This window comes from Felis catus, chromosome C2, assembly GCF_018350175.1.
Source record: "Felis catus isolate Fca126 chromosome C2, F.catus_Fca126_mat1.0, whole genome shotgun sequence".
NCBI lineage: Eukaryota > Metazoa > Chordata > Mammalia > Carnivora > Felidae > Felis > Felis catus.
In genome coordinates, this window is record NC_058376.1 from 95,774,918 (window position 1) to 95,789,619 (window position 14,702).

The following is a 14,702-nucleotide window of genomic DNA, read 5'->3' on the forward strand; positions in this document are numbered from 1 at the left end:
TTTTTATAACTTATTTAAAAATAATTATAGTCTTACAGGAAGTTGCAAAAGCATACATAGAGTCCCTTGTACTCTTCTCTCAGTTTCTCGCAATGGTACAGCTGTAGTGTAGGAGCAAATCAAGAAAAATAACATAGGTACACGTCTGTTAACTAGGCTATATAGCTCATTTGGGTTGCATCATTTTTAATATACATTTGTAATTGTGTGTATAGTTCTGTGCAATTTTATCATACATGTAAATTCATGTAATACCACCACAATCAAGATATGATTGTTTTATCACCACCAAAGGTCTCCCTTGTGCTACCCTTTTATATTCAACCACTATCCCTGTCTATCGGCAACCACTAGTCCATTCTCCATTTCTATAGTTTTGCATTTTGAGAATATTATATAAATGGAATCATAAAGTGTGTAACATTTTTAAATTTATGAGTGAAACCATCTGAACCTGGAAATTTCTTTATGGGAAGGTTCTTAAATACAAATTTAGTATGTGCATGTATGTATGCATTTATTTATTTTTAAAGTTTATTTATTTATTTTGAGACAGACAGAGAGAGAGAGAGAGAGAGAGAGAGAGAGAGAGAGCAGGGGAAGGACAGAAAGAGAGAGGGTGACAGAATCCCAAGCTAACAGCGCAGAACCTGATACGGGGCCTGATCTCATGAACTGTGAGATCATGACTTGAGCAGAGATCAAGAGCCTGAAGCTTAACCCAATGAGCCACTCAAGCACCCCACAAATTTAATTTTTCAAATGGGATATAAGAATATTCAGGTTATCTACTTCCTTTTGAGTGGGCTTTGATCATTTGTATTTTTCAAGGAATTTTATTTTATCTAATTTATCAAATCTACTGCCACAAAATTGTTCACAATATTCCTTTACGATCTCTTTAATGTCTGTAGGCATCTGATATTTGTCATTTCTGTCTTCTTTCTTTTTTTCTTGATGAGTTTTGCTAGAAGTGTACCCATTTTAAACACTCTTAAATAACCAGCTTTTGTTTCCTTGATTTCACTCTACTGTTTTCATTGATATTCCTTTTTTTGCTTTATAATTCCCTTCTACTTGCTTTGGGCTTTTTTTTTTTTTTTCTAGTTTTTTAAGGTAGAAGCTTAGATCCTTGATTTGATAATTATCTCTTTCTCTCTTTTTTTATGGATCAATTATTTAATTATATTCCTTGTAAGTGATTTAGAATACCAATATGTGAGGATAAACTCCATTTGTGAGAGAAAACACAGAGCAGAGGTAGCCCTGAAGTGAGGAACGGTTTGATTTTTGGCAGAATTTGCAAGTCCACAGCTTTCTAATCAAGCTTGCACTGCTCTGTAATCTCATATTTGTCTTTCTCTCTGTCAAAGACCTCACCCTCCTGATGAATGGCTTTACGCAGCTTCTTCTTTGTGAAGAAAGTATCAGTGAGATGTTTTGGGATTTTCACACTGCTGATATCAATTTTGGTGGAGGTGGCAATGACATATTTCTGGTGTGTTCTACACAGAGGAACTCGATTGAGGGCCAGAGGGCCAGTCACAAGTAGCAAGCCACTGGGCAGCTTGGGTGGCTCTGTCGGTTAAGCGTCCCACTTTGGCTCACATCATGATCTCACAGTTCATGAGTTCAAGCCCCACGTCAGGCTCTGTGCTAACAGCTCAGAGCCTGGAGCCTGCTTCAGATTCTGTGTTTTCCTCTCTCTCTGCCCCTCCCCTGCTTGCAGTCTCTCTCTCTCTCTCTCAAAAATAAATAAACATAAAACAAACAAAAACAAGCAGGAAGCCCCTGCTCAGTTGCTTCAGGAAAACTACCCTCTTGCCTCTCTGGCGCCCAGTGAAGCTGATCAAAATGGCCCCAGGAGTGAGGCTAGCTCGGAGTTTTCTCACATGCTGACTGAAAGGTTTTGTTTTTTGTTTTTTGTTTTTGTTTTTGTTTTTGTTTTTGTTTTTTTGCCATGGTTCAACAGCTTTTGAGGTGCATCTTCAATAGGATAATCCCTAGGCATTTTGCAAAGTTTAACCACTTGGATACCACTTGTCGCCCCCAACTGGTTTTGTGACAGTAGTAAGAAACTTCTTTTTCTTTTCAACCTTGGATTTGGTTGCTGAATACTTCCTCTTATATAGCCTTTCTGGAATACACAGCCATTCGAATATCTGCTAGTTCCCCTGTCTGACAGGGTTTTAGTCACAGTGGGGCTTCTCCTTCTTTGCGTTTTAGGCTTGAGATTACCCTTCTTAACCTCGTCACTAGCATCAGCTTCTTGTCTTCAGATTTCTTCTCCTTAGTGTCTGGCTTCTCAGCTTTTTCACCTGCCATCTTGCAAAATGGGAAAGAGAAAAACCTTCCTATTTTTCTAATGTAAACATTTAAGTGCTATAAATTTCTCCCTAAGCACTGCTTTGGTTATATGCCCAAAATTCTGATATGTTTTGTCTTTATTTAATTTTTTTTCAAAATATTTTCTAATCATCCCTTTGACCTCCTTTTAGACTCATGGGTTATTTAGAAGTATGCTGCTTAATTTCCAAACATTTGGATGTACCAAATCTTTTCCATTTTAGATTTTATTTTAGATTTCTAATTTAGATTTTAGATTTCTATTTTAATTCTGTTGTAGACAGAAAGGTTAGTATGATTTCAATTCTTTTAAAAAAATGTTTATGGCCTAGAATATGATCTAACTTGGTGAATGTTCCATTGGCACTTGAATTTGTATTCTGATTGGGCAGAGTGTTCTATAAGTGGAAATTAAGTCAAAGAGGCTAATAGTATAATTCTCTTCTATATGCTTTCTGATTTTTCTGTCTACTTGTCCTGAGACAATAGTGTTGAAGTCTTTAACTCTATCTGTAGGAGTCTATTTGTCCTATCAATTCTAACAATTTTTGCTTCATGTATTTTGAAGCTTTGTTCTTAGGTGCATACATATTTAGGATTGTTATATTTTCTTGATGAATAATTCCTTTATCATCATGTAATGACCCTGTTTATTATTGTCCACTTTATTTGATATTAATAAATCTACTGAAGCTTTCTTTTGATTTGCGTTTGTGTTCTATCTTTTTCCTTTTAAGTTATCTAAGCATTAATTTTTATCTAAGCTGATCTCCTCTGCCTTTTAGTTTTATTTAAACCATTTATATTTAGTGTTGGCCTTAAAGATACCATCTCTGTAGTTTCCTTCTGTTTGTCTGTTCTTAATTCATTTTCCCAACCTGGGTGAGGGGCCAGACCCATGACCCAAGCTCAGCCAGAAGGATGCTCCCACCAAGAACCTTGACTCTTGAAAGAGTGACACAAAGAGAGCAGTCAGATCATTCAAGCAGAAGTGTGGTGGCAGGATTCAATGGCACTGAAGACCTGAGTAGCCTGTTCTGGTGGTTGGGTTTCTAGGCTGCCAGATATTTCCCGGTTCCTTCCTATTTTCTAAGCATACTTTTCCAGTCTTCCCTTCAATCTTGGGAGCCATTCACATCCTTCCCCCAAAATCCCATTTCCGTGTCCTCTAGCCAGAGTTGGTTTAATTCATTGTCACCAAGAGCTCTGAGAGATACAGAGATCTCAGCAGCAATGATTTCAGAAGAATGTTGGGTACAGAAACCAGCTTGCAATGGGTTAAACTGAAGTGGAGAATAAGAATTCTTAAAAAGTCAAGGAGTGAAAGGAGGGATAAAGATATTTGAGAGAGAAGTAAAGTGTAAAGAAATTGGTTGTTGGAAAAGGCGGAGGTCTGAGCACATTTGTAGGCTGAAGGGTAGAAACCAGTGGAAGAAGCCACTGGAATAAATTTCTTCTTTACCTTGACATTTAAGTTTTCCTGCAGGGGTGCCTGGCTGGCTTAGTTAGTCAAGCATGAGACTCTTGATCTCAGGGGTTATAAGTTCAAGCCCTATGTTGGGTGTAGAGATTGCTTAATTAAAATTATTTTCCTGTAGTATGATTCCCATCTTGTTTTCTAGACTCACTTCCCAATATTCCTTATAATTAAGGCAATCAGGACACTTAATATTTTCTATAAATGCCCCATAGTCTGTCTTTGTTTTTTTTTTTTAAGATTCTTTAAAAAAAATTTTTTTTAATGTTTATTTATTTTTGAAAGACAGAGACAGAGCACGAGCAGGGGAGGGGCAGAGAGAGAGGGAGACACAAAATCCCAAGCAGGCTCCAGGCTCTGAGCTGTAAGCACAGAGCCTGATTTGGGGTTGGAAATCATGAGCCTGAGCCAAAGTCAGGTGCTTAACTGGCTCAGCCACCACGGCGCCCCTGTCTTTTTTTATTTGCTTACTTGGTTTGTTGGTTTGTTTTTACTCAGGATATAGCCTTGGCCTGGAATATTTACACAGATTATTATAGTCTGGATGGCTCAGTTGGTTGAGTGTCCAACTCTTGATTTCAGCTCAGGTCATGATCCCAGGGTTGTAGGATCAAGTGCCACCCCCCACCCCCACCAGTGTTGGGCTCCACACCGAGCATGGAGCCTGCTTAAAATTCTCTCTCTCTCTTTCTCTCTCTCTCTCTGCCCTTCTCCCCCAATCTTGCACTCTCTCTCCCTAAAATAAAAACAAACAAACAAACAAACAAACAAAAAACCCAAATACACAGATCATTCTACTGATCCTATTAGTCCTCAAAGGCTCAGACACCATCCTAAAGGCTTCTTCAGATCCCTTGAATGAGTGTGATTTCCTCTGACATTAAAATTCCCAAAGCACCTTGTATGTCTTTTATCATTTCTAATCAGATTATGCCCTTGAAAGATACGTTGTGTACTTGTCTTATTACTCCTTTTCAGTGTGAGCTTCATGGCTGGGATTGTTGTCCTGCTGTACTCATCTAGCACAAGGATTTGTACATAGCAGATGCTCAGCAAATACTAGTTGAATTCACAGTGGAAGGAACAGAAAAATTCTTAATAGGGATTGAATTACAACGGTTGGGAAGTTCTCAGGAATTTATTATTCTAGCCAGGAATCCACTCTCAGTGGATAATGGCAGCTCTGTTCATCCAAAGTTAAACTGGGAGGTGAGGAAATGGACTTGTACTTGGAGTCCCAGTCTGAGAGAAACCTCACACTCTGTAGTTCTCCTCCCATCCAGGATGTGATTAATCATCTGTGCAGAGAAAATGAAGGTACTGCTGCTATATACAATATAGATCTCACAATGTTGAAAAGTTCAACACACAAAACTACGTATGATAATTTTATATACACGAAGTTAAAAGGAGGCGAAACTAGGGGTGCCTGGGTGGCTCAGTAGGTTGAGTGTCCAACTTCAGCTCAGGTGATGATCTCGTGTTTTGTGCTGCTGTCAGTGTAGAGCCTGCTTCAGATCCTCTGTCCCCCCCCCCCTTCTCTGTCCCCCTCCTGTTTGCGCTCTCTTAAAAATAAAACATTAAAAAAAAAAAAAGGCAAAACTAACCACATGGTGTCACAAGTGAGCGTGCTGGGGAAGGGAGGAGTCAGGTTCTTGGTAGGCATTAGGAGTTGTGGGTGCTTCTAGGTGCTGGTGTTCTACTGCTTGGTCTGACTGATGTCACATGGTTATGTTCCCTTTGTGATGCTTCACTGAACCATGCACTTACGATGTGTATGGCTTTCTCTAGGTATGTTACACTTTATTGTAAAAGTTTGTTTTAGGGGTGCCTATGTGGCTCAGTCAGCTAAGCCTCTGACTGTCAATTTCGGCTCAGACCACGATCTCATGCGTTTGGTGAGTTCTAGCCCTGCATTGAGCCCTGTGCTGATAATGCAGAGGCTGCTTGGGATTCTCTCTCTCTCCTTTCTCTGCCCCTCTCTCACTTGTGTGCTTTCTTTCTCAATAAATAAATAAATAAATAAATAAATAAATAAATAAATAAATAAATAAATAATAAAGGTTTCTTTTAAAATATTTCTTGTGCCTGTATATACATTTCTTTTTTTTTAACTTTTTTTTTTTTAACGTTTATTTTTGAGACAGAGAGAGACAGAGCATGAACGGGGGAGGAGCAGAGAGAGAGGGAGACACAGAATCGGAAGCAGGCTCCAGGCTCTGGGCCATCAGCCCAGAGCCCGATGCGGGGCTTAAACTCACGAACCGTGAGATAGTGACCTGAGCTGAAGTCGGACGCTTAACCGACTGAGCCACCCAGGCGCCCCATATACATTTCTAAATTATCCAGTTAGACTGTTCTAGCAGCAGAACATTAAAAGGCAACAGGAAGTTGATCACATACAACAATTAAAGCAAACCACCTTCTCTAAATGCACACTTCTTGGTTGCCTTCATCTGCAGGGGGTTCTTAATGTTCCTCTGGGAGGTATGAAGTTTTAAAGCACAAATCTATTTGGGGAAAAAACTCCCATAATTGCATGTTGTATTAAGAAAAAAAAAGCATCCAACAAGAAGGAAATGGAATTGTTTTCAGCAGCCTAGAACAATGTCTTGGGTTGCTTCCTCTTTGTAACATGGCAGGTGAGGGTAGAGTAAACAAAATGAGCATCCTTGTGGATTTTATTTTAGGTAGGTTTAACTTTAGCATAATAAGTGCAAGATACTTAGAGAGAAATGGAATACTTACTTGATATTGTCCAAATGTTAAGTCTTGGTGCTGGAAGCCTCTACCACAAAGAGGCCCAAAGTATTTTGTTCCTTTTTTCCTACCCAGACAGTAGGGGTTATTTCTCACTTGGATTTGTAAAGTCTTGGAGGCCAATATTCTCCATTTGGGAAAGCATCTGTTGATGGTAAAAAAAAAAAAAAAAAAAAAAAAAAAAAGACAGGGAATGAGTGATGGCAGCTGTAAAATTCTTGCTGGCTGGATAAATGCTATCTCATTGGTCTTCTCTTTTTGCCTCCCCAAGCTCACCTTCCTGCTCTCTCTCTCAAAGTCCCACAGCATTTATGTTCTTGTCTCTTTGGCACATAGGGTTTGACTTTGTAGCTGCCTTATCCCCCTCCAGGCTGGAAACTTTCCAGTGGCAGAAATTGTAGCTCATTGGGTAGAAATGGATCTCCTGCACCATATCTGTTCTTGCATGGCAGAAGCTGGTTGCTTGCCCCTTCTTCAGACTGGGAGCTGAAGGTTCCTCATGTTGTATTTCCATTGTTTGGTACACAGTAGGGGTTCAAGAAGTGCTGGTTAAATGAAGAAAAGAAGGGATGGTGGATCAGTTCTCCCAATTTCTAGATTCTTCAGAAGCTCTGCCTCCCGAGTGCTGCAGAAAACTGTGATGGCTCCCTGAAGAAGGGGTCTACGTGGCATTCCTTCTTTCCCTACTGATCACCACACTCTTTTCAACCTATAGAGGGCAGAATAAAGAATGTGGGGTGGCAATGGGGCTGAAAATTTGAGCTTATTTCCCAGGGGTTGGTTCCCCTGCTATAGGGAAATTATCTGTTTATAATTGTGGCTTGGCATTGATAGAACCTTTAAAACAAACATTGCATGCTCACTTAGTAAGTCACTTTGGAAGCACTAGACATCTTCAGAGTCCTTGCACATACATTTTAAAGAAATAAAATCTGCAACCAGTCCTGTTGGAAGAGACAAAATTGTGGGTAGGTTGGAAGGCGAGGTAGAAGAAAGTGCATAGGAATTTGAGCGGTGGAGAACTCTGGTGTTAAAGTTCAGGGAGAGGGGCGCCTGGGTGGCTCAGTTGGTTAAGCATGTGACTACAGCTTAGGTCATGGTCTCACGGCTGGTGAGTTTGAGCCCTGTGTTCGGCTATTTGCTGTCAGTGCGGATCCTGCTTTGATCTTCTGTCCCCCCCCCCCATCTACCCCTCCCCTGCTCATTCTTTCTCTCTCTCAATAATAAATAAACATTAAAGTTCAGTGAGAGAAGAAGTTACTAAGAATAAAAGTTTCAACTTTGTAAACCTTGCAGCCTCTATGCAGCTAAGAACTAGGGACAGAGATGCAGCCTGCTTACTTTGTGTGCCAAAGCTCTTTACAGTTGTGAAGTCTGACAGATACTGATTAGATTCTAAAAATGCAAACTCCTTTCTACATACTCACTGCTTTCCCTCAGTTTTAGACAAATTTGCTTGTTAGTGATTTTACTTTTTCTTTGCAGTGGAAAATACCATCACTGTAAGAGGTGAAGGTGTCTATTTGAAGATATGGGAAAGTTAATCATGAACTCTTCTGATTCCCTCTTACGTCGATCATCAAACACACTGCAATGTGGAAATCTGTGTCTGTGACATGCATTTGGCATACACTTAATCTAAGGTTAACATATGTTCACATTTCAAAGTCTGGATCTGATGAACAGGAATACAATTTAAAATCATAAATTGATCAATGAGTTGTTTCTGGAAAAAAATGTTCTTTTTCCAGATCATTGATTTTTGATATTTGAAGTGCAAGGTGCATACGGTACAATCTCATTTGCTTAATACCTTTTCCCACCTCTGTGAACCTGCAGACACATGTCACATATGTAAAGGTTTAGAAGGATGTATATGAGTTTTAACAGTGATTGTCCATGGAGGGTAGGTTTGGGGGTTTTCTGTTTCCTTATTTTTGCTCTTAAGTATTTCCTGAGTTTTCTGTAATAAGAAAAAACTTAACAACATTTTTTTTATTTATTTTTGAGAGAGAGAGAGAGAGAGAGAGAGAGAGCGTGCACGCGTGCAAGCAGGACAGAGGCAGAGAGAGAGGGAGACACAGAATCTAAAGCAGGCTCCAGGCTCTGAACTGTCAGCACAGAGACTGACACAGGGCTCGAACTCATGAACCGTGAGATCATGACCTGAGCCAAAGTCAGACACTCAACTGACTGAGCCACTCAGGCACCCCAAGAAAAAAAATTGTTATTTTGAAACAAGAGGGGAGTTGTGGGTAGAACATACAAATCTGAGAATAGTTAGAAACATTCAAAGAAAATGATGGTCACTCCAATAACCACATCGTTCTTTTTCCCTCTGGACATGCCCCTCATCAGCCCATTTCCAGTGGTCAGGGTCATCCACCATGCAAATTTGATGGTGTCACCTCCCTGCTTTGAGTCAATTCCCTCTAAACGGATGTCAGTGTCTCTGTTCGTCCTTACCATCCTATGTAAGTCAGTCACCTTTCAATTCCAAGTGACAGAAACCTCAAAGTAGCTTAAGCAAAAATGAGGAATTTCTTTGTTCATGTAACCAGAGTCTGAGGTTGGCTTTAGGCAGCGCTAGACTAGGAGTTCAAAGATGGCATTCATGCTTTATCTTTCCTAGTCCTGCTTTTCTCATGTTAGTTTTGTTTCTAGACAGGTTCTGTCCATGTGGAGGCAATATGCCGTCGGTAACTCCAGGCCCCCATGGTCCTTCAAACTCGGATCCTGAGGAAGGGAGAGGATTGGGGTTGGCTTGGGTTGGGTCATGGGCTCTTTCTTAGGGCAACTCCAGAAGAGAATGAGGAGTACAACAGAGGGAAATGGGTGTTTCCCAAAGGAAAGGATTCTAGGCAAACCATGACACCTTTATCTCTTCCCTCTCCAGACTCATCTGTCTCTCTCTCTCTCCTTCTCTCTCTCTCTTGGTTCTTCAAGGACCTTTACTGGTGGTTCCTTCCAGAGGAAGGACATACACATACCCACGTGGCTGTGGTCACACGTTGCTCCCAGCTCTTCTACCTCAGTGGAATGAACTTCAGGCACAACCCTGACTGCCCGTGGTCAGCAGGAGGCGGGAGGCTCTAGCACGGTTACTTCTCCAGGGATGCAGAATTGAGCAGCTCTCCATCAGTTCAGCGTGAGACAGTAGCGTGCAGCACTCAGGCCCAGTGAGTCCAGGGCCTCCCATCAGTGTCCGAGACCCGCAGCAACCCCAGCTAGGCCTCCTACTTGTTGCCCGCCATCTTGCCACAAGTGACGTAGCACATAGGTATAATCATGGCGGCAGCACGGCAGCAGACTGGTCCCACAGACTGCCTGACCAACAGTCACCACACTACGATTCTCTAGACTCATCTCTTTTCTAGCTGCACCCGAAGTATTTTTGGTTCCAGGAAAATGCCAGACATACTTCCTTGTCTTTTATTTTATGCATCTCATTGCATTGGCTGCAAATAGCCTTCCTCAATTTTTTACCTACTGCCAACTCATCCTTCAAGCTTTTCCTGATCCTCACTATCTGGGCTGGGTACTCAACTATGTGATCCCATAAGCATGTAATTGATACTCTTGACATCATACTACAGTCTGCTGCAAGTTCTTGTTTGCATAAATACTGTCCTTCCCTCACTAAACTAGCTCCTTGTGTTCAATGATTGCTTAATGAATGGCCCACAAGTGTTTATTGAATGATTGAAAGATAACCTCAGTATGGATAAGATCATACCCTGCTTCCTCCATTTATAAAGTTCTTACAAAAAATCTTGAACTTTTGTTTAGGAGTTAAGGTATAATCTATTATTTTTTTTAGAAGATTTTTTTAAAGTAATCTCTACACCCAATGTGGAGCTCGAACCCACAGCCCAAGAGCAAGAGTTGTTTACTACCCCGGACTTCAAGCTGTATTACAAAGCTGTAATCATCAAGACAGTATGGTACTGGCATAAGAACAGACACACAGATCAATGGAACAGAACAGAGAACCCAGAGATGGACCCACAAACGTATGGCCAGCTAATCTTTGACAAAGCAGGAAAGAATATCCAATGGAATAAAGACAGACTCTTCAGCAAGTGGTGCTGGGAAAACTGGACAGCGACATACAGAAGAATGAACCTGGATCACTTTCTTACACCATACACAAAAATAAACTCAAAATGGATGAAAGACCTAAATGTAAGACAGGAAGCCCTCAAAATCCTTGAGGAGAAAGCAGGCAACAACCTCTTTGCTCTTGGCTGCAGCAACTTCTTACTCAACACGTCTCCAGAGGTAAGGGAAACAAAAGCAAAAATGAACTACTGGGACCTCATCAAAATAAAAAGCTTCTGCACAGCGAAGGAAACAATCAGCAAAACTAAAAGGCAACTGACAGAATGGGAGAAGGTATTTGCAAACAAAATATCAGATTAGTATCCAAAATCTATAAAGAATTTAGGGTTAGGGTTAATATTAGGGCTAGTATCCAAAATCTATAAAGAAGTTATCAAACCCAATACCCAAAAAACAAATAATCCAGTGAAGAAACGGGCAAAAGACAATAACAGACATTTTTCCAAAGAAGACATCCAGGTGGCCAACCAATACATGAAAAAATGCTCAATATCACTCATCATCAGGGAAATACAAATCAAAACCACACTGAGATAACACCTCACACCTGTCAGAATGGCTAGCATTAACAACTCAGGCAATAACAGATGTTGGTGAGGATGCGGAGAAAAAGGATCTCTTTTGCATTGTTGGTGGGAATGCAAACTGGTGCAGCCACTCTAGAAAACAGTATGGAAGTTCCTCAAAAAATTAAAAACAGAACTACCCTATGACCCAGCAATTGTAGTACTAGGTATTTATCCAAGGGATACAGGCACCCCAGTGTTTATAGCAGCACTATCAACAATAGCCGAAGTATGGAAAGAGCCCAAATGTCCATCGATGGATGAATGGAAAAAGAAGATGTGGTATATACACACACACACACACACACACACACACACACACACACACACACACACACAATGGAGTATTACTAGGCAATCAAAAAGAATGAAATCTTGCCATTCGCAACTATGTGAATGGAACTAGAGGGTATTATGCCAAGCGAAATTAGAGAAAGACAAATATCGTATGACTTCACTCAGACGAGGACTTTAAGATGCAAAACAGATGAACATAAGGGAAGGGAAGCAAAAATAATAAAAAACAGGGAGGGGGACAAAAACATAAGAGACTCTTAAATATGGAGAAGAAACAGGGTTACTGGAGGGGTTGTGGGAGGGGGGATGGGCTAAATGGGTAAGGGGCATAAAGGAATCTACTCCTGAAATCATTGCTGCACTATATGCTAACTAACTTGGATGTAAATTAGAAAAATAAGTTAAATAAAAAATTTTAAAAAAAGACAACAGAAAGAAAAAAAAGAGTTGTACACTACCAGCTGAGCCTGCCAGATGCCCCAAGATATAATGTATTATAAATAAAACCTCACACAACACATGTAATTTGCTATATATGTGTTAATGAAGTAGACATGTGAATAATATGAAAATAAAATATCAAATCATGCTAAATAAAGTATCATTGGCCTTTGAAAACCATGTTATAGTTCTATTTGAAATATTGCCACCAATATCTGGTTAGCTAGGTCAGGGTTTCTTAACCCAGAGTCTGCAGACCTCTAAGAGATTTGAGGGTAGAATTCAGATGATACGTGAACTTGGATGCGAATAAAAATTATTTCCTCTAAACTTTAAGCGGAATTTAGTATTTCTTTTTATTATAAATGCAACAATCCAGAGCTGTATCAGGCAGTAGCTGTGAGTTTGTCAACAACAGAAATCAGGTATTTTCATACCACAACTGTTGTAGAGATATCATACTGTTTATGCTACTTTGATATCACAGCAGTTGTTAAACTTCCTGCTAGATGTGGTTAAGTGAACACATATATTACTGTATTATACATTTACATTATTTTGATAACATGTACTTCAATATAATTTTTTTACTTTAAAAAATTATTTATTTTTTAATTTTTTTTTTTTTTTTTTTTTTTTTTTTAGAGAGAGTACATGTGAGCAGGGGAAAGGGTAGAGAGAGAGAGAATCCCAAGCAAGCTCCATGCTCAGCTTGGAGCCTGACAACACGACTCTGGGATCATGACCCAAGCTGAAATCAAGAGTCAGAAGCTCAACCAACTGAGCCACCCAGGTGTGCCTAATTGGTTTTCTTTGTAATCCCATGCATTTCATTTTCTGCGCTTAAAAACATTATTCTGAAAAAGAATCCATGGCACAAAAATGTTGAATTGATGGTGGCATTCATTTGAAATACGACCAAAGTGTGGTTATCTAATTCCAGAGAAACTTAGCCCTCCTGCCCTTTGTACCACCAGGCAAAGGATAGAGATTAGAGGCCTTTTGGACAATCCTAAAAACTATAAATCTAAGAAAGGATGTCCTTTCTCAGCCTGAAAATTTATTTGAATGGAAAAGCCATGTGAGTTATTTAAGTTTCAGAGGATCTCTGGGGTAGGTTGGAAAAGTGGAGTAAATGCATTTGGATCTACTCATAAACTCACAGCTAAACGCTGCAGACTTTGGCTTAAGACTTGTCCAAGAAGACAAATTCATTTCTTTGTGTAGTATCTGCATAGATATCTACTAGAATAGGATTTTAGTTACTAAAACTGTTAGGACATGTTCTGCAAGGTTGTGAGATCCTTTCTAATAACTGGCGACAAGGACCTCTCAGAGGTTGTAAACTCATTGGAATATTTGTCCTCTAGGAATTTCTCTTTGGTTGATTTGTCTTGGTTCCAATGGGAAGCAGATGGTCCTTAAATTAAGATACTTTGAGGAGATACTGCACAAAGGTTTGGGAGCAGGGAACCACAACAGGAAGCACAGTAACTTGAGCAACTCCAGATTAGTGGCAGCAGAGCTGATATTACCTCTTGGGCAGAAGGAAAAGCACAGGGAGTGGCAAATCCAAGGAAATTAGTGAAGGGAAGCTTGGAAAAGATGGTGACAGAGCCAAAAGAATAGGTATTCTGACCATCAGTCTATCTCTGACCAGGGCACTCCTCGGCCAAACCCACCCAGAGGCCAGGAGGCAAAGGAGCTCATTGCTGTGGTCCATTCATCAGCTTCATGGGGAAGAGGGTGGAGTAGAGATGGAGGGGATAGAGATATCTAGCACATAGGACAAATCCCTACCATAGCACATATCACAGTATTTGATGGTCTAAGGGGGAGGGCTGTAATATTTCACTAATCTGTAATTTTTTTTAAGTTTATTTTGAGACACACACAAAGAGAGGAGAGAGAGAGCGAGAGAGAGCAAGCAGGGGGAGAGAGAGAGAGAGAGAGAGAGAGAGAGAGAGAGAGAGAGAGAGAGAGAGAATCCCAAACAGGCTCCATGCTGTCAGCACAGAGCTTGAATTGGGGCTTGATCTCACAAACTGTGAGACCATCGAAATCAAGACTTGGATGGTTAACCACTGAGCCAGCCAGGTGCCTATGTTTGTAATTTTTAATTCATGGCTGTGCCTAATAAAATTCTGGCACACAGTAAGTACTCAATGTTACTGAATGATTAAACAGAGAATTGCCATGCCACTGAAACAGAGTAAAAGCAAACTATCGACTACCAATAATTAGGAACTATTTACTTTCAGACAGTGGACATTTAAAATGTTATGGAGGGGTGCCTGGCTGACTAAGTCAGTGGAGCAGAGTTGATCTCAGGGTTGTGAGTTGGAGCCCCATGCTGGGTGTAGAGATTACTTAAAAATATTTTCTAAAATGTTATGGAAATATGGGAGCATGATGATCTATTCTGTAGATCAGGCAGATGGATGTCATAGCTTTATAACATAGTAAGTACAATTGAGCATCCTCATTCATGGATCCCGTGTTTGCCTACTCTTTAAAACTTCCCTGGTGCTCTCGGGGTCACCTCTAGAGTGAATATTTTTACTTGCTCAATGCATATGTTCCTACTTGGGGTTGAGCAAGGTGTTTCACCTCCCATACTGTAGATGAATATCCTTTGCTCCAGTTAGTGCCATTTTTTTTTTTTTTTTGCATTTTTGTGCTTTCATTGGTGA

General features: G+C 40.2%; 1 long non-coding RNA gene and 1 pseudogene across 2 annotated transcripts; both read right to left on the bottom strand.

The window, feature by feature from the left end:
- Window positions 1–647: 647 nt before the first annotated feature.
- LOC101087774 lies at window positions 648–4,088 on the bottom strand (annotated as a pseudogene).
- Window positions 4,089–4,945: 857 nt separating this feature from the next.
- Window positions 4,946–7,741, bottom strand: LOC109491718. Of its 2 annotated transcripts, XR_002145185.3 has the most exons (3): window positions 6,860–7,741; window positions 6,572–6,728; window positions 4,946–5,121 (listed from the first exon to the last, which is right to left on the bottom strand). It is a non-coding gene; the product is annotated as an uncharacterized LOC109491718 (long non-coding RNA). The 2 variants fall into 2 exon arrangements; XR_006584675.1 differs by lacking the exon at window positions 4,946–5,121 and having other exon boundaries at window positions 6,487–6,728.
- Between the last annotated feature and the right edge of the window lie 6,961 nt (window positions 7,742–14,702).